The following is a 17094-nucleotide window of genomic DNA, read 5'->3' on the forward strand; positions in this document are numbered from 1 at the left end:
TCCATGTGAAGTATTTAAATTAACCTGGATTATGTAAAGATATTAATTCCTTGCTGGCATTATAAGCAAAACAATTAGAAATACCAACAGGACTATACAGTCTTTCCCCCATGACTTCAAAGTAAACCAAAGATTACTCACATATATGAACCTCTCCCCTCATTTTTGAGAGGTCAATAGACAGAAGTCTGAGGATTGAAGAGTTGATAAAACTACTACTGTTTTAAATGGAGGTAAGAAATATTGCCCTACAAGTTACAGTGTGAAAAATGTCTGTATTTTAATGAATGAAACACTGGAAAATCAATTAATGAAATGAGGCATCATAAAACAGAGACAACAAGAAATCCTGTTACTCAGTTAACTTTTTTGTTGTTGATGGTCTTAGTTGTTATCTGGATAGTGAAGAAAAAGTTTGGACATAAAATATTTCAGTTTTCAAAAACTTTTTGATTAGGTGTCGTAGAAAAAAAATAAGACAATCACGATAGTGAAGGTTGGATTGTTTTTTGTTTTGAATTTCGCACAAAGCTACTCGAGGGCTATCTGCACTAGCCATCCCTAATTTAGCAGTATAAGACTAGATGGAAGGCAGCTAGTCATTACCACCCACCGCCAACTCTTGGGCTACCCTTTTACCAATGAATAGTGAAATTAGCAGTCACATTATAATGCCCCCATGGCTGAAAGGGTGAGCATGTTTGGTGTGACAGGGATTCAAACCTGCGACCCTCAGATTACGGGTGAAACGCCTTAACCCACCTGGCCATGCTGGGCCTGGTGAGGGTTGGAAAGAGGCTACTTAAATGAATTGTACAGTGGTTGGGTGAGAGAAAGCAAAGTCATTATAGATGTCAAACTTAATCTTTGCTATTAGTAGTACATCTTAGAGGTCTGTGTTTGGATACTTGCTTTTTCTTTCTTACATTAATGTAACTGAAACACAGGATTTTAGGATTATTGATAAATATGTTTATAACAAATCTAAGCAGGCATTTCTTTCTTTACACAAGTCATTAGCTAGGGCTCACTTAGAATATTGTGTACAGTTTCAGTCTTCCTATGTAATAAAGAATAATGACTTACTGGAGGGTGTTTTTCTTATGGGAATATGTTAAGATCTCTTATTTACTCTTAAAAAAAATGGTTAAGATGTGAGGTTAATTATATTTACAAGATTATTCAAGTGATTATTATGTTTTCTTTTATGCTGTGTTCTTGAGTCAACAAGACAATAGGAGCAAAGTTTAGGATCAGAAAAAGATAGGTCATGCTTCAGTAAAGATAATTTTATTTTTCTAACACAGTGATTAGCCTAAGGAATGAGCTGCCATTGGCAATAGTCTAGGTGGCCTCTCAAACAGGATTAAGAGAAATACTGATGATTTTCTAAAAAAATAAAAGTTTAAATTTGTGCTTTTTCCTTCTCATGGATGGATCTGTAGAAACAACTTGAAAAACTAAACTATCCCTTTATGATTTTATATAATATTACGTAATGATTATTTTCACATAGGGGAAATTTTTAAACACATATTATTAAAATTTAAATATGAGATTACTATGTAAAAATAAAGTCCAAGACTATGATATTCCCAGTTTTATTTTTTTCATGCCATAAGCAGAAAATTGAGAGTTTGTGCATGTTGTGAAACACCAAACATATAATATATACTCCACTTCTATATGAAGCCTATTCTTATTCTTAGAATTTTCTCCTCTCCATTATTACTGATGAGGGGTAAAACTCCCTAAAACAGGTATAACTCAGTAACAAGTGGTAAACCAAATGACAGATGGGTTTCACATCTATTTTTTTAGTTCTTTAAAATAATGTAAATGATTTGTGTGGTTTTTGTTTAAGAGGGCTTAAAACATTCTCCACAATGTAAATGTATGTTGTTTAGATACATTTTTATTTAAAAAATATGCAGAATTATTGGCTTTCAAGTGCAGCTTTTAAGATAAAAAGAATCTGTAAAACATATTCTAAACAGATAAAACCAGTATGAGACAAATAATAAGCAATAGTTGCAGTCAATTATGTCTAAATTGTTATTGCACACATTTTTCCACTTTTGCACACATTATTATGGAAATATTAATTTGAACTCAATATATTCAAAATGGATAAAGGATTTCCTAACTTTTTCACAAGTTTGCTGCTTACATTTTATAAAACAATAATAGTTTAAAATAAATCTAACAAATAACAGGGAAAAAAATACTTTCAATCATACCTGCTGAAATAGATGCTTTTTTAGGAATATAATATTTTTTTAAAAACATTTTACCAATAAAATACGTAAATTTTGTATGAAACACATAGATTTTAAGGTAAAACTATGGATTGAGTTCATCACAGTCTAGGCCAATTCTAGACGTTAAAATAAATAACACTGATATTGACTTATAATAAATTAACACCAGTAAATACAATTTCAGTTACCTTTATCATACTATCAATATCCTACCAATAAATTGAGTAGAATAGATGAATGTGACAATAACTTGCGATGCAACCTTAGTGCTGGCTCACTAACAATGACGGTGTTCTCTGCCAATGGCACTCTGCTTTAGACTACTACTAGTTATAACTTATAGTAACATCATGCCATCGGTTACGTGGTCACTTTTTTCATAAAAGAGCTTTCAATAAATAAAAAAGGTTTATGAATAAAATTTCGGCTGAATATTTCAAACATAACTTACCGCAGCTGACATTATTTCATTTTTTCTTATTAACTTTAACGTTGACCATGGTGTTTTCGATGCCACCTACACCCTTCCATTTTGCCTTTGACACTCAGCCTCTCACCTCTCTCAGTCTGTTTCATTGGTCCAGACTCCTGCTACCAAGGTACACCAATAGGTAGCGTTTGCGATGAGAAAACAAAACTGAAACTTCTTTAAAAAAAACTGAGAGCAAGATTGCGTTGCACAATGATGTGAGTTTTCGTGTGGTAGTTGTACATTTAATTTAAACTTTAACTGATCATCTCATCATTACAAAAAAAGGAAACCAGTATTGGCGTTTATGTAAAGGCTATCATTAAGATATAACTTTTAAAATTTTTGGAACCAAAAAAAGTCCAATTAAAATTACTTTACGTGTAAGAACTTAGGCCTATCAGTATCAATTAGTGAGTTACGTTTTTTATCATATTCTTTAGACTGTTACGATTTTTCAAACTGTGTTATTATTATGATAGGTATTTCAAAGTTTCACAGTTATAAGAACATAGACGTATGAATTACATTTACATTAATCTTATTAAGACCACTAATTTTATTTTGTATTAAGAGATAATTCTTATAGCTAGCCAATACAAGCACCATTTATCGATCATATTTTTCACACTGTATTACGATAGATTCCTCACAAATGAATTTTGAAATTTACTGCTAAAAAAAGTAAAAAAAAAATCAAAATTCAACAACTTACCATCACCAAATATAACACAAATAGTACTATCAGTATTACCCATGCTACTTATAATAAGCATTTCCTTATATTTCTAATATTGAGATCAAACTTGTCACATAATTTATAAATAATAAGTGAATTTCTAAGGAATTCTATTAATAATAAGTAGTGCCCAAATGAACTAAAATGCCCAGTAGCTCACCTGCTGTATTGCCCAATCTCAATAATTTTATTGTCAATTTGACAGAGATTCTGTGAACACAGACCACTAAAAGGTTCTTAGACCCAATCATGCACTGGTTGTTCATGAGCTACATTATATATTGTTGATTTTCAATTAAACAACGATATTTGAAAATTGTATAATGACTTTTGGTCTAATGTTTTTAACATTTATAAACGTGATTTTTAAAAATACTTTAGGTATTATACACCTATGTAACAAGTGAAATGATGTTTATACGTGTCTTTTTGATCTAGTTCTTCATAGGAAGATCACAGATTTTGAACTTTGGCTGATGACTTCTTTTGCTTTTATTCAGAACTATAAAGCAGATTGAGTAGGGTTAGGTTTCTCTAAGTAGTAATGCATACATGACTATCAATCCTCTGGCTATGGTATGAAACAGAAAAAACTGGTAGAAGTGTGCCCCAATTATGGCTAAGTCTTGTAACCCAAATGAATCTCATGGGAACATCATAAAGTCTAGGACTTTTTTAAATGTTATCAAGTATCCCTAATAATGTCAATATACAGTGATTATGGATGAACATTAAAAATAATTACAACAAAAACTTGGAAACAAATGTCTTCGCATACCTCAATAAGGCAAAAAATTCAGTAGAAAAGAGATTTTGTACAACTTAAGAAAGAGTTAATGAGGGTTTTTCAAGACTTGCATAATTTACACTTTGGACACATCATGCAGCATTGAAAAGCCAGATAACAAGGTGGCTTCAGATATACACTTCACCACTGAGCAGAACCATGAAAATGCTAGTGTAATATCATGAATACTTTGTATTACCAAAAAATGAACTGCCAAAAGAAGAAAACATAAGATAATAAAGATAACTAACTTGAAAGATAACAGAGCAAAATCCAAAAAGGGACATCCACAAATAATGAAGAAATAAGATGGTCAGACAGTTGACTGCAAGATGCCTGGACAAACGATAGTGGTACCATGCCTGTTATTTAGTGGATAATTAATAAAGCAGAATAACACTTGTGCCAAAAATGCAGCTTATTACAGCTCAAAGATAATTGTGTATTAGGCATAGCAGGATTCATTATGCATACAAGAATGCTTGTTATATCAAAAATAGTAAAGTACATGTGTACCAAGTTTAAACTTCATGTAGTATTTTCATAGTTCACTAAAAACACTCTTTTACTTTCACAACCATCAAAGACCTGGACACTTAGGTGTTAAGGAAACACTAAAGAGGATAAGAGAAAGATGGAATATTCAGAGTAACATTGGAAAGAAATGTATCTTGGTGATGATGAACCATTTTATCAAGTAACTGAAGGCATATACTGTTTTTAACCAGGAATTATAGCAATGAAGCTTCTACTCCCACTTATGAGTGGCTTGACATAGTCAAGTGATTAAGGCACTCAACTCATAATCTGAGGGCCGCAGGTTTGAATCCCCATCATACTAAACGTGCTCGCCCTTTCAGCTGTGGGGGTGTTATAATGTGACAGTCAGTCCCACTATTCATTGGTAAAAGAGTAGCCCAAGAGTTGGTGGTGCCTTCTGTCTAGTCTTACACTGCTAAATTAGGTATGGCTAGTGCAGATAGCTCTCAAGTAGCTTTGCGAGAAATTCAAAACCAAACCAAACCCACTCATGAGTTAAGAAATAATGATACATGAAGCTACAGGCAATACCACAGTCATTTATATATGGAAGTGAACTGAAAGTGTTATTGTACTTGCATACTGAAAACCATCATTCAGCACTGTTAAATAGAATATGAAGGGAAACTGAAGAACACTGTTGATACTAAACATGACATCATTAAGTAAACTTTAAACCAGTTAGTGATAAGATAACATTTATGTTGCTGTATAAATATTGATTGTACCAGATTTCATCATGGTAAGAGTGATCTTTGAAGTCAAGTAGATTTTAGGAAGGACTCTATGGCATAGTGAAACAAATCAATGATATACCCACAGTCTAAGCCAAAGTTAAATTGCTGTGATAGCTTTTGGAAGTGCATTAGGCAGAAAATGGCCATTATTTTCAAAAAACGTCTTTACCAGAGGTGAATCAATTCCCTGAAAAACCTAAGGTTTCTGTCAAAACTACTTCAAACATATTGCAAGAAGTGGAGCGACTAGTGGGTTTTCTTAACCATCTATCTACTTGAAGACAACTCTCCCACTGGTAAAACAGCACATGCTCATAAAGGACAAGAAGTTTTCCTCTTTTCATACCATAAGCCCCAGGAAACCACCAATCAGATTTTGTAACAGGATAGATAATTAGGGAGAAAAAATGTTTTGTTAAGACCATCAACTGGATTAGGGGTCACGCTCTGAACCACTGTCTCTTCAAGTTGCTTTGTGAAGATTTTAGAAATGAGCATTCAGTTTTGTTTTACCACACAGAAGTCAGCTGGCTGTCACGTGGGAGAGCTTAAACTTGCTTCTTTGAACTGTGAGAAGAAGTCAAAACTTTTCTGAAGGAACGTGACTATGATCTGCCCTGAGAAATAGAATCAGAAGAATTCAACCAAATGCTAGCCTATTTGAGTGATATATTCACTTGTATGAATGACCTGAGTGTATCTCTTCAAGGGAAAAACATAAACATATTGAAATGCTGTGAAAAGTTAAATGCTTTTAAAGAAAAGTTACATCTTTGGTGTCAATGAGTTAAAAGAGGGAATCTTTCAAATTTTCCATCACTAGAAGAAATGGTAGATGAGGATGAGTCCATGTGTGTGAAGAAATTGTGGATCATTTGGAATCAAAGTCATTCGATGGATATTTTGGAGGAGAACTGGAAACTTCTGAAGAATGGATTATGAATCCATACTCATTCAATTTGGATAATATGTCAGATGATGAAGAACTGAAGGAAGATCTCATTGAACTGCACACAAATCGAGTTCTTGAAATGCAGTTTGAAAGCAAAACTTTGGAACAATATTGGTGTTCGGCAGTGGACATGTTTCCAAGACTTTGTGAAAAATCACTAAATGTGCTCATCCCATTCGTGACGACATACTTATGTGACGACATACTTATGCGAGTTTGGTTTAGTGCTCTTTTGTCAATCAAGACAAAATCTAGAAATTGCTTGGGTGCACAGGCAGACTTGCGGATTGCTATAAGCAACAAAGTGCAACGCTTTGAGAAACACTTAAGAAATAAACAGTAACAAAAGATTCATTAAATTTAAGTTGGCTTATGAACATTTCAAATTCAAAGAAATTTCATTTCATGCATGGATGAAAAATTATTTTTTGTAGGCCATGTAGGGTTTATGTAACTTTTAGTTTGTTGTAATATTTTTTCTTTTCCAAATGTTTGTTTTTGTTTATATATCATTAAAAACTAATTATAAAAATTTATTTTGGCCACCTTCACCTTTATTCTTAAATAAATAATTACTGTGGAGGGTGCAAGAACATATTAAAATTTTTTAGGGGTGCGAAGCATAAAAAAAGTTGGGAACCACTGAATTACATAATGGTTATAAAGGCTATATTTATCAGTATTGATACTGTTAATTACCAAGTTTTGTATTGCTAGTTATGGAGGTTTAATGTAATATTGTTTTCTTTGTGTAATAGGTTTGTTCAAGGGATTACACAATTTATTGAGCAGGCAGTTTTATTACATACTTTTGTGTTAAGGTAGACATTTGTATAGATTGTTTGGTAGTATGTAATGAACATGTAGTTTAATGTGTGGAACTTTCATTTTGAAAATTTAGGAAATGACTTCAGTAATATGAATTATTACATTTGTTGATTTGATTACCAAGTTAGTGGATTTATTAGTATATCTGCATCTTCAGTTGTGTGCTACAGATGGAGTACTATAGAAATGAGAAAGTGGTATATGTTCAAGGAAAAATTAGCAAGTAAGTGAAATTGTATTAGCTTCTACTATGAACTTAGGCCTATCAGAAAACTTGTGTGATGCTAACTTGTAGTTTAAGAAAGGACTCTTTCATTATCATTACATGAGCTGAATTTGCATTATTCTATTTACAGAATAATTCTAAAGAACCCATATACCAATACAATGTTACAAAAACTATGGAGGTGTTTTACGTAAATAATGTGTCTCTATATTCCACAGTTGTTGAAAGTTCTTTTGCAAATTATGTGTATCATCCATAACTAAAGAGAAAATAATATGGATGTGTTTTACTGACATAGTTGTATTTTTAATCTTATAAAAATATAGTTATTTGAACAGTAATGATTCTATTAGGCCATTTAAGACACTATTTATGCATTAAGTTTCTGTGTATTGTTTTAAAATCGTAAAATTAAGATGGTTAATGCAGTGTATTGTAAGCATGAATTTATTTTCAAAAACTTACATATCCATGTGCAGTATAAAATAAGACTTGAAAAACACACATTTTGTTCCCAAAGGTATAAAGCATAAGTTAGCATCACAAAGATCTGATACTTAGGTATATCTTTATGGATGAGACTATCTTGATGTCACCTCTTTCCTGTATCATTTGTTCTTGTGCAACAATAGCTGTCTTTAACCATGAAGAGATTGGTACACACAGAAACTGACTTCATAAGATGTACGTTCTACTGTGTATCTTCCAGCATTCTAGTTATTTTCCTTCCAAATGTTTGTTTTTCATTATTTTTTCAATAGCATTTTGATTATGAATACTAATTCCTGTTTGTTCATTAATGAACAGAAACATAACAATGTGTTGAATTTTTAATCAAAATTAATGAAGTATTTATTGTTCGTTCTGTGACTGTTAATATCTTTTTTAATATTTAATAACAATAGTTAAAACATGGTTTATATAAAGTAAATGAAATTTAGTGTGTGTAAAATAAAATTAGCTAATGTGATATCCAAGCAGTTTGGAATATATTTATCATTTAAGTAACTGTTTGGGCTAATCTTACGAATACAACAGAAAGAATCAAAACACAGTAAGGTCTGTTAGCCTAACTGCCTTTATTTTGTAGCCACGGATGACTATGCTAAATTGTACCTTTCGAAAGATGCATGTTGTTCAGTTTTTGCAGGTTTACATATTTAAATGTTTTAAAGTCATTCATGTGGCTTCATGAGAGAAACTTGTATACATTTTTTTTTCTGACATTTTTGGGGGAAATTTCAAGTTCAGAATTATCGAATACATTACTTTGATTTTCAAACTTTTAGGGCATGAACTCCAGCCAATATCAGAATCCGACATTAGTTAGATTATGACATTCAGGCTCAAGAAACAGATCAGTTGCTGAACATATTTTTTGTATTTTGGGCACTGAGAGTGCACCTACATGTACTTACTGTGGTATATTACGTGTATCTTTATTAGCAAATAGTGTGTTTGAAAGATGTCAGAAATACAAACTGTACTTTTTGTCATTCGTACTGGAAATATGTTCCTTTTTTTTCACAATTTTGGTAACTGTGATTAGGATTTAGTTTTTGATCTGATGTAAAAGAAGTCCGATATTCGATAGCAGGTAGTGGCCATTTGATATGTCCTTACAGAGTTGACACTTTTCTTACAAAATTAATGACATCATATCTCCAGATTTTATCTTTGTGTGTTATACAAGTTCAAAATATCTTGGTATTAAAAAACAAACTGTACATTTATTAAGCATTAATTTTTTTGAATTATCTGACACTTTTTTATCTCTCTCTCTCTGTTTCAAGTTTGTCCAGAGGATACAATAATGTTTTTTTTCTACATTAGATATGATACAGTACAGAAGCAGTAAACAAAAAATTCAAGTTCTAATATAAATGGATTGCAGTTTTCTGTGTAAAATAGTACATAATTCATAAACAAAAAACAGATACAAAAAAATAAATTTTATAGTTGTTTAGAAATGTTGGAGAACTGGTTCACTCCCTTTCATCAAAAGTAGTAAATATATGAGATTGAATTAGAACTTTCACTTAACTTTAACTCTTCTGCACTAACCACAAAAATTTTGTTGAGAAATGTGTAAACAAGATATGAAGAAAACTACTAGTTTCTCTTTCCTTATGTAGCAAGTAACACAAATAAATTATGCTTCTAATTGTGAACCTGTTATTCAACTGTTATTTATACAGTCAGCCTTTTTCTACAACTTTAAAATTTAACTTATTAGTCTTACAATTAATATTAGGTATTTTTTGTTATGAAGAAGCATTTCAAATTGCTATTTGATTTTTTTTCACTCTAATATTCTTTGTAAGTTGATTTACATTTCTTTGTTGCTAAGCCTAAAATTATGATTAATCTAAGTTGTTCCTGTTTGTTGTTGTTTTATTGCAGTTAGCAAATAACAAATTCATAATAGGAAAATGTATTACCCCACAATATTTAGAAACATAGTTAGGGGTAGTACATTATTTGAGCAACTGGTTACTGTAAAAATATTACCTTTGTACTTTACAGTTTCCATTAAACTATAAATATGAGGGTAATGCACAGTTTTCAAAAAATGGTATATATTAAAAAATAAATGTTTAACTTATTATTCAGTTTACCATATCACTGACTTTATACCAGTTTCACGGAATTCTACTCTTTGTGAATAATCCTGAACAAGGACAAATTGAGTAAGATATAAGCCTTGTATAATGGTGGAATGTATGTAATATGTATAGCATTTTGAAGTGTCTTTTACTCAAAAAAAATCCTATTTTTTGTTTAGAAGTATTTATATTGGTCTTGAAACGACAATTTCAAAATAGAATTACTGTGTCAGCAAGACATCTCAAAACACCATATATACTATTGATATAATTTATGGACAGAAGCAATTTTACCTTTAAAAATGGTTATACTTAGATGTAAGGTTTTTATACTTAATATTTTGTCACAAATACAAACAGTATTCTACACTTGTGTTAAAATGTTGTGATTTGTTTGACAGCATCGGCTACGTTCTCTTAGATTAACGTCAAGTTGTCTCTCACAAAATCAAAAATGGGTTTAACAATGTGTTTAAAACATTTTGTAATTTTTTCATAAACAAACTTTTAAATAAAAAACAGAATATTTTTATAATTTCTGTGTTATGAATCTTTTAATTGAAACAGATAAGTTGTAGAAAAATGATAGTAAAAAAAACGTGCAAACATTATTTATTTACAATAGAGTAATTATCATCATATGATTCCAACTGTTAAAGTGCAGTGAATTAGAACAGTTTCATAAATGCACTACAGAGTTTTATAATTTTTTTATTCAGTGGTATAGTCTTTACATAAATATTTTCAGTTTTGACATTGGAAAATAAATTTCAGAGTTTAACTAAATTACTCAGAAGGTACTGTTATTGCAAAAAACTAAAATGTTATCTCAATAGTTGTAAAGCTTTTTCTTTTTTTGATAGGTTGTCATACCAGATTTTAGTTTGTTTTTATAACTATCTGTAACTTATTTTATGTATCTGTTTTGTATATCTTTTAGGAATATAAGCATTCTTATCATAAATGATATTCATAAAGAAAAATATCTGGAAATAACAAAATTCATACAAATAACTTTACTGACTTTGTTTTGAAACAACCTTTTTACCAACAAATTGTAAATATGCAAAGTTATGTTATCTTAGAATGAAGTCTCTCTCATATTTTCTGGTGGTCTGTCTGTACGTGTCTCATCTGTTCCATTATCGTCACTTACAGAAAAAATTCTCACTTGTTTTTTCTTTGATTTTTTTTGGTTACCATCTTTAATTTCTTCATCACTTTCCATTTCTTTTATGTCCTCCAAACTATCAGTGATTGCTTCCTGTCGTTGGAGTGTGTTATGTTCATCTGATATAGGTGAATCAACACTAATAGTATTTGCTTTCTGTAGTTTGGGACACCTTGTACTCATAATTGAACGTCGTCGGTTCGCTCGTGCTAATAATATAGAAGTGGGATCATATAAGGGACTAGAAGGCAACTGAACAGAGCAACGAGGTGATGGAAGAGTATCGCTTGTTTCTCCTTTATGAGACTGCATAGCATTCACATCATCTGTTGACAGTGCTGGGCTTGCTGCTCCGCTTAAGGCTGCAGCCAAAGTGAGGCGCCGAGCACGCAACTTCCGAGCCCGAAGATGAGATGCTAATTCTTGTTGATCATCTCCGATCAGGTTTCGGTTATACTTTTGGTGGTACTGAAATAGATATTAAAAATGTTACATATATAAAGTACCTTACAAATGAAAGTGATGCAATAAGTTAGCTGACATAAAAACTGGACTGCTGTCTGATTAAGACAACATTAAGAAAGTAGATCATAAATTGGACATACACTAGAGAAACAGCAGATGAGTTACATTGTAGAACAATACTAAAAAAGTAGCTGACAAGTGAGAATGATATAACAAAAATGTAGGTCCAAACTGAGAACTTAAGGAGGTTTCTATCGAATGAGGGTGATAAAAGAGTTATTGTGTGAGTAAATACTTAAGGGTAAGGATAAGATGAGGCTAATTAATAAAGCTATACAGCTAAGAGTTTATCTTTATGGTCTAAAAACTATTAATGGAATGCTTTTGGAATAACAGCATTAACAGATGTTTCTGTTCTATCTTTATCTTAAATATTACCTTGTAATATGGATTGTCCAGTAGAGCTTTCTGTAAAAGTTTTGATGTAACATCTTTCTCTCCATCAGTTGTTTTGTGTTTTGAGGCTCTCATTGAAGCTCTGAGTGCTGATAATGTATGACGTCTCTTGCTAAATGATGGCCGAGATGGAGTAGGTTCAGGCACTTGATCTATTCTGAAAGTTATCTTTTCTAAACAGAAGAAAATATATCTAACTATACGATGTGTAACTGTTCTACAAGAATAACATAATCTCCCTTTTCTATATTTTATATAAGACTTGCTAGAACATTGTGTAATTTTGATCAATATTTAGGTCACATAATATACAGTACAAAGAAACAGTTTTGTTTCTTGGCCAGGAAAGGTGTAGCATTTTACTGTACTTGTTTTTACTAAAATCTTTGGATGTTCCTGTTTGATGTTGATAATGTTTCATTTGATACTTTGAATGATATATAAAAGAAATTGTTTTTTTTTCTACAACATGTTAAAATTATTAAGTATGATACTAACAATGTGGTACATTACTTAATATAAAATAACCAAGTTTAAAAAGAATGTTATTAAATGTAGTGTAGCACCACATTTGTCAATAAAGACCAGAATTATAATTTATTTAAAACAGTGGACATAAAGGTAAAAAGAAACAATTCATCTTTATTTATAAATCCCTTTTTCAGCTGTTGTCATTTTCATATTCTAAAACAGGGGGCACAACCATATTTTTTTTTGGGGGGGTATGAGAGACTTATTTGAGGTTAAACATAAACCTACACAAGCAGCTACCTGCCATGGGAACTGAAACTTGGTTTCTAGTATTATAATCTTGTTTGTTTAAGCTATTATCATTGGCTGTATATGTGTCCCCTGCTGGGACAGCAGTTGTATGAATTTACAATTTTAAAATCAGTGGTTTGATTCCTCTTGGTGGACACAGCAGATGATTTAAATTTTTTTTTGTAGGAGGGCATGATGTAAAAGGTTCCAGAAATATTGCTTTAAAATATTACCTTTAATTCAAGATTTAAACATTATTTCGTTATGCATAGTACTTGAACAATGGAGGTTACCACAAGGCGTATTAAAGCCAACTTTATTTCTTATTATTTTTACATAGTTCCTGCTACTCAGTGGGTTCACAACTAATCCTGTTTTGAAACCTTACAATGCTTCTGATTAATTGTTTTGCTACCTGCTAATCTTTCAGAGGACAACCTTATGCACGGGAAATCCTTTAGGAAGAAGGAAAATTATGTAACTGTTTACTATGTCAAGCAAGTACCGTTGAATATGATATATATCTAAAGAGCTATCCAATGTTGCTATCTAGGTGGATTAACAGTGCTTGGTATCAGTGTTATTTAGCATTATGACAAAAACAAAATTATATAGTTGGCCCACGGTTTGTGTTGGGGGTGCTGGAGGAAGGCTGTGTATCTTTTACATTTAACTCTGGCCCACCCAAGTTCATGCTTCATAGTAGTTTATAGAATTGAATTATCAAATAAAAAAAATTGTATTTGTTTTAAATTACTAAAAAGAGTCAACTTAGGTGGGACAAACACATCTGCTACATTGTCCTTCCTGTGAATCCATATCACTGTGTGATGGTTTCCCACAAAAGTTCCATTGACTCCCAGAAGAGAAGAGCTGGACCTCAGTTGACCAGTATTGAATAGATTTTAAGATGCAAACATTCTGTGATACCATGTAAAATCAGGTAACAAATAGTATAACATATGTGTAGATACTGGCAAGTGATGCATCAGTTGCTCTTAATTTTCACAAGTAAATATAGATCGTATGGTAGCTCAAGCTACACTGCAAAGCAAGCCCATTTACACACATTAAAAATGCTTTATTTGTTTCAGTGCTACCTTTTCGTATTACTGCAAAGTATCTGAATTTTAGGAATTCTTTATCATTATTATAACTTTTGACCAGAGTTTATAGAATATTGTGAGCTGCTTTATTCCTAGTAAGATTACAGAATTGCGGGAACTTCGTTATTTGTAACAGAATATCGGGAACTTCTATTTTGCTACAGAATCTTATTAACTTGTTTATTTACATATAATAACCACACTGACTGATACTTTCACAATATAAACTTTTTGGTATTCTCTACCTGAAAAATTAATATACTGCAGAAATTTTAAGAATGTTCCATAAACATAAAACCTCTACAAACTATCTTTAGTAACAGCAAAAAAGTTTATTTTTCTGTTAGTTTTTGCTGATCCTACAGTTGAGTTGGGAGATAAGTGAAACGTGGGTCTTGGAAACTGAAAATTCTTCGTTCTTTAATAATAAATATTAAATCATAAAACAACACCTGATTTTGGAATTTCTTTTGGAGAATATTTAGATCCATCATCATCATCACTGGTAATAAAAATATTGTCTAGAGGTGCAGTCAGATCGTCATCTGTATTTCTAAAATATACAGAAAAATTAAACTCTCACAAGCATGTATAAAATAACACTTGAAGAAGGGCATTTCAAACTATATAAAAACATTCATGCTAAAAATGTAGCTAAATTAATTCATTATAATAAAAGATTATTATATACTTGTACAAAAAGTGTTTATGCAGTTCTTTTACTGCTTGAAATTAAACTTTAAAGTTATTTACATTATAAAAATAGAAAATTTCATTAGAATATCTGTATATGTATACATGCACAATGTTTAGATTAAAAGCAGGTATGAGAAAAGTCCCTGATTAGAATGTTAAAAATTGTTTTATTTTGTCGAGTTCAAGAATACAACATTGAACATACTCATGAAGAAGTAATGGCTTATTGTCTTCTATAGCTGTAGCTGGACCATAAAGATGTGCAAAATGATCCCTAAAAAGAAAAGTAATAAAGATAATTAACTAAGTAATGATATATTAATCATTTATAAACTATTTAAACACAACTTGTACAGTCAGAAAAATATGTACAATTTTAACAAGTTTAAATGAGGCGTGTTTGTGAAAAGTTACAACTCCCTAACTTTCAGCTTCCCTTAAGTTTATTTATTTTTTCTCCTTTTGCTCCCATGCTTTCTCACAATATGAATGCCACTTTTCACTAAATTTGCATCAATGCCTCACAGAGAGATAAAGGGGTATATTGTGGGTACTACGTAGGCCTTCATAGTTTCACTCTCATCCTTTTTCTTCTAGAATGCAAACTGAGAAAATATATAGATCAAAAATCAATCAATTTTTCCACCCCTGTTACCAAGCGCCTTAAACTCTGTCACCCAGAGCAATCAGGGTATTTCAATGCTGTTGTTAGATATCCCATTCACTTCCTTCCATCTCTTTCCTTGTAACACTTGTGTTGTTTTTATTAGCTAGACGACTCCAAGTACACGTTTACCGTGTTTAATATACAAAACATGTTTTTTTATAATTTATCGCTTGTTTCTCTTTATGGTGTTGAGTTTGTAAATTACCCAACACCCGGTGACTTAAACTCACGTTTATTTTCGTCTACTGCAATTGTGACAATGAGTATTTTAAATTGTTCATTATGTGTACAGTTGGTGGCATCGATGTGCTTGTCGTATAAAACTTGGTGTTTTAAATTAGATAATGTGGGACAAACACGTCTGCTACACTACCTTTCCTGTGAGGCTCTGGCACGGCCAAGTGGTTAAGGCGATCGGCTCGTATTCTGAGAGTCGCGGGTTCGAATCCCTATCACAAACATGCTCGCCCTTTCAGTTGTTGGTTCGTTATAATGTGACGGCCAATCTTACTCTTAATTAGTAAAAGAGTAGCCCAACAGTTGGCGGTGGGTGGTGGTGACTAGCTGCATTCTTTTTAGTCTTACACTATTAAATTAGGGACAGCTAGCGTAGAATGCCTTCGTGTAGCTTTGCGCGAAATTCAAAAAACAAACAAAACAAATCAATGTACTCCAAAATCATTATAACATCTGATACAGACGATGAAACCACTGAACCCCTAATAATTATGCCACCGAAACGACGTAAAACTAAAACAACCAAAATTAATTGAGTATTTTGTCGGCGAAAAGATGATTATTCAAATGGAAGCCAGCATGGTATTGCCAAAGGTATTCACGGCTTTCAGTGATTGGAGCCTTTATGAAGAGACAGAAGAAATTATTAGGCTTAAACGAAAAATGACATCTACAGAACATTGATGATAAGACAAAATCTGTCACGAATTCTGCCTGTATTCTGAATCGAACAGCCGAAGACGTCCTAAGAGTTCCAGTGAGGACTGGTTTCAATCGGTGAATGCGTGATCCTTTCAATCAATAAAACCACAGAAGGATACCTTATAATTATATCACCACCACACAAACTTGACAGTGTTGTGACATATCGTCTTCGATATAAAGGAATTGGAAGAAAGAAAGGTCAGGGTAGGACCATCACTACCGTGGGTCAAGAATTGTACCACAAAGCCAAGAAGGAACTGGTGTGGCTACATCCATTATAACTGAGCAACGTTATAATGCTATTGGGTTGCTTTCGTACTGCCAGGATAACTGGTTGTCACTATTCACAGACGTATCCATTAAAGCTTGTGTATATGGTGGGTGTGCTGCAGAAAATCCATCGCTGTCAAAGATCTGCGTCTTGAAATGTTGATCACCTGGAGAAAATGTCACCTATTTATGATACACTGGAGTTGCACGTCAAAAGGAGCTATTATTTGGATGAATGTTGGTCTCTTCTAGAACCAGACGACAGTGGCTGGTGTTGCAACACTGATCGCAGATGATGATACTAAAACATATTCCATCTGTGTATTGAGCTTGTAAGACGGGGTTGTGTATCCCTCTGGTGTACATGCAGAAAAAAATCATATCACATGCAGTGCTAGTTGTAGTTAGACACAA

At 32.1% G+C, this 17094-nt stretch overlaps 1 long non-coding RNA gene and 2 pseudogenes across 10 annotated transcripts in view; 1 reads left to right on the top strand and 2 right to left on the bottom strand.

Annotated features, from left to right (window-relative positions):
* Window positions 1-2838, bottom strand: part of LOC143227872 (uncharacterized) — a 42144-nt pseudogene extending 39306 nt beyond the window's left edge. The window contains exon 1 of the transcript XR_013015118.1: window positions 2713-2838. The product of XR_013015118.1 is annotated as an uncharacterized LOC143227872 (transcript). The remainder of the gene's footprint in view (window positions 1-2712) is intronic.
* Window positions 2813-17094, top strand: part of LOC143227873 (uncharacterized) — a 30526-nt gene continuing 16244 nt past the window's right edge. For 2 of the 8 annotated variants that reach the window (XR_013015120.1, XR_013015125.1), the window contains exons 1-2: window positions 2850-2948; window positions 3908-7536. This is a non-coding gene — a long non-coding RNA (uncharacterized LOC143227873). The other 6 variants (XR_013015122.1, XR_013015126.1, XR_013015119.1 and 3 more) reach the window with 5 other exon arrangements.
* The window catches only part of LOC143227871 (Na(+)/H(+) exchanger beta-like), a 74886-nt pseudogene continuing 68632 nt past the window's right edge, over window positions 10841-17094 (bottom strand). The window contains exons 21-24 of the transcript XR_013015117.1: window positions 15007-15075; window positions 14558-14658; window positions 12220-12410; window positions 10841-11784 (exon numbers count right to left, since the gene is read on the bottom strand). The product of XR_013015117.1 is annotated as a Na(+)/H(+) exchanger beta-like (transcript). The remainder of the gene's footprint in view (window positions 11785-12219; window positions 12411-14557; window positions 14659-15006; window positions 15076-17094) is intronic.

Source organism: Tachypleus tridentatus, chromosome 10 (genome assembly GCF_004210375.1).
Source record: "Tachypleus tridentatus isolate NWPU-2018 chromosome 10, ASM421037v1, whole genome shotgun sequence".
In the NCBI taxonomy this organism is placed as follows: domain Eukaryota; kingdom Metazoa; phylum Arthropoda; class Merostomata; order Xiphosura; family Limulidae; genus Tachypleus; species Tachypleus tridentatus.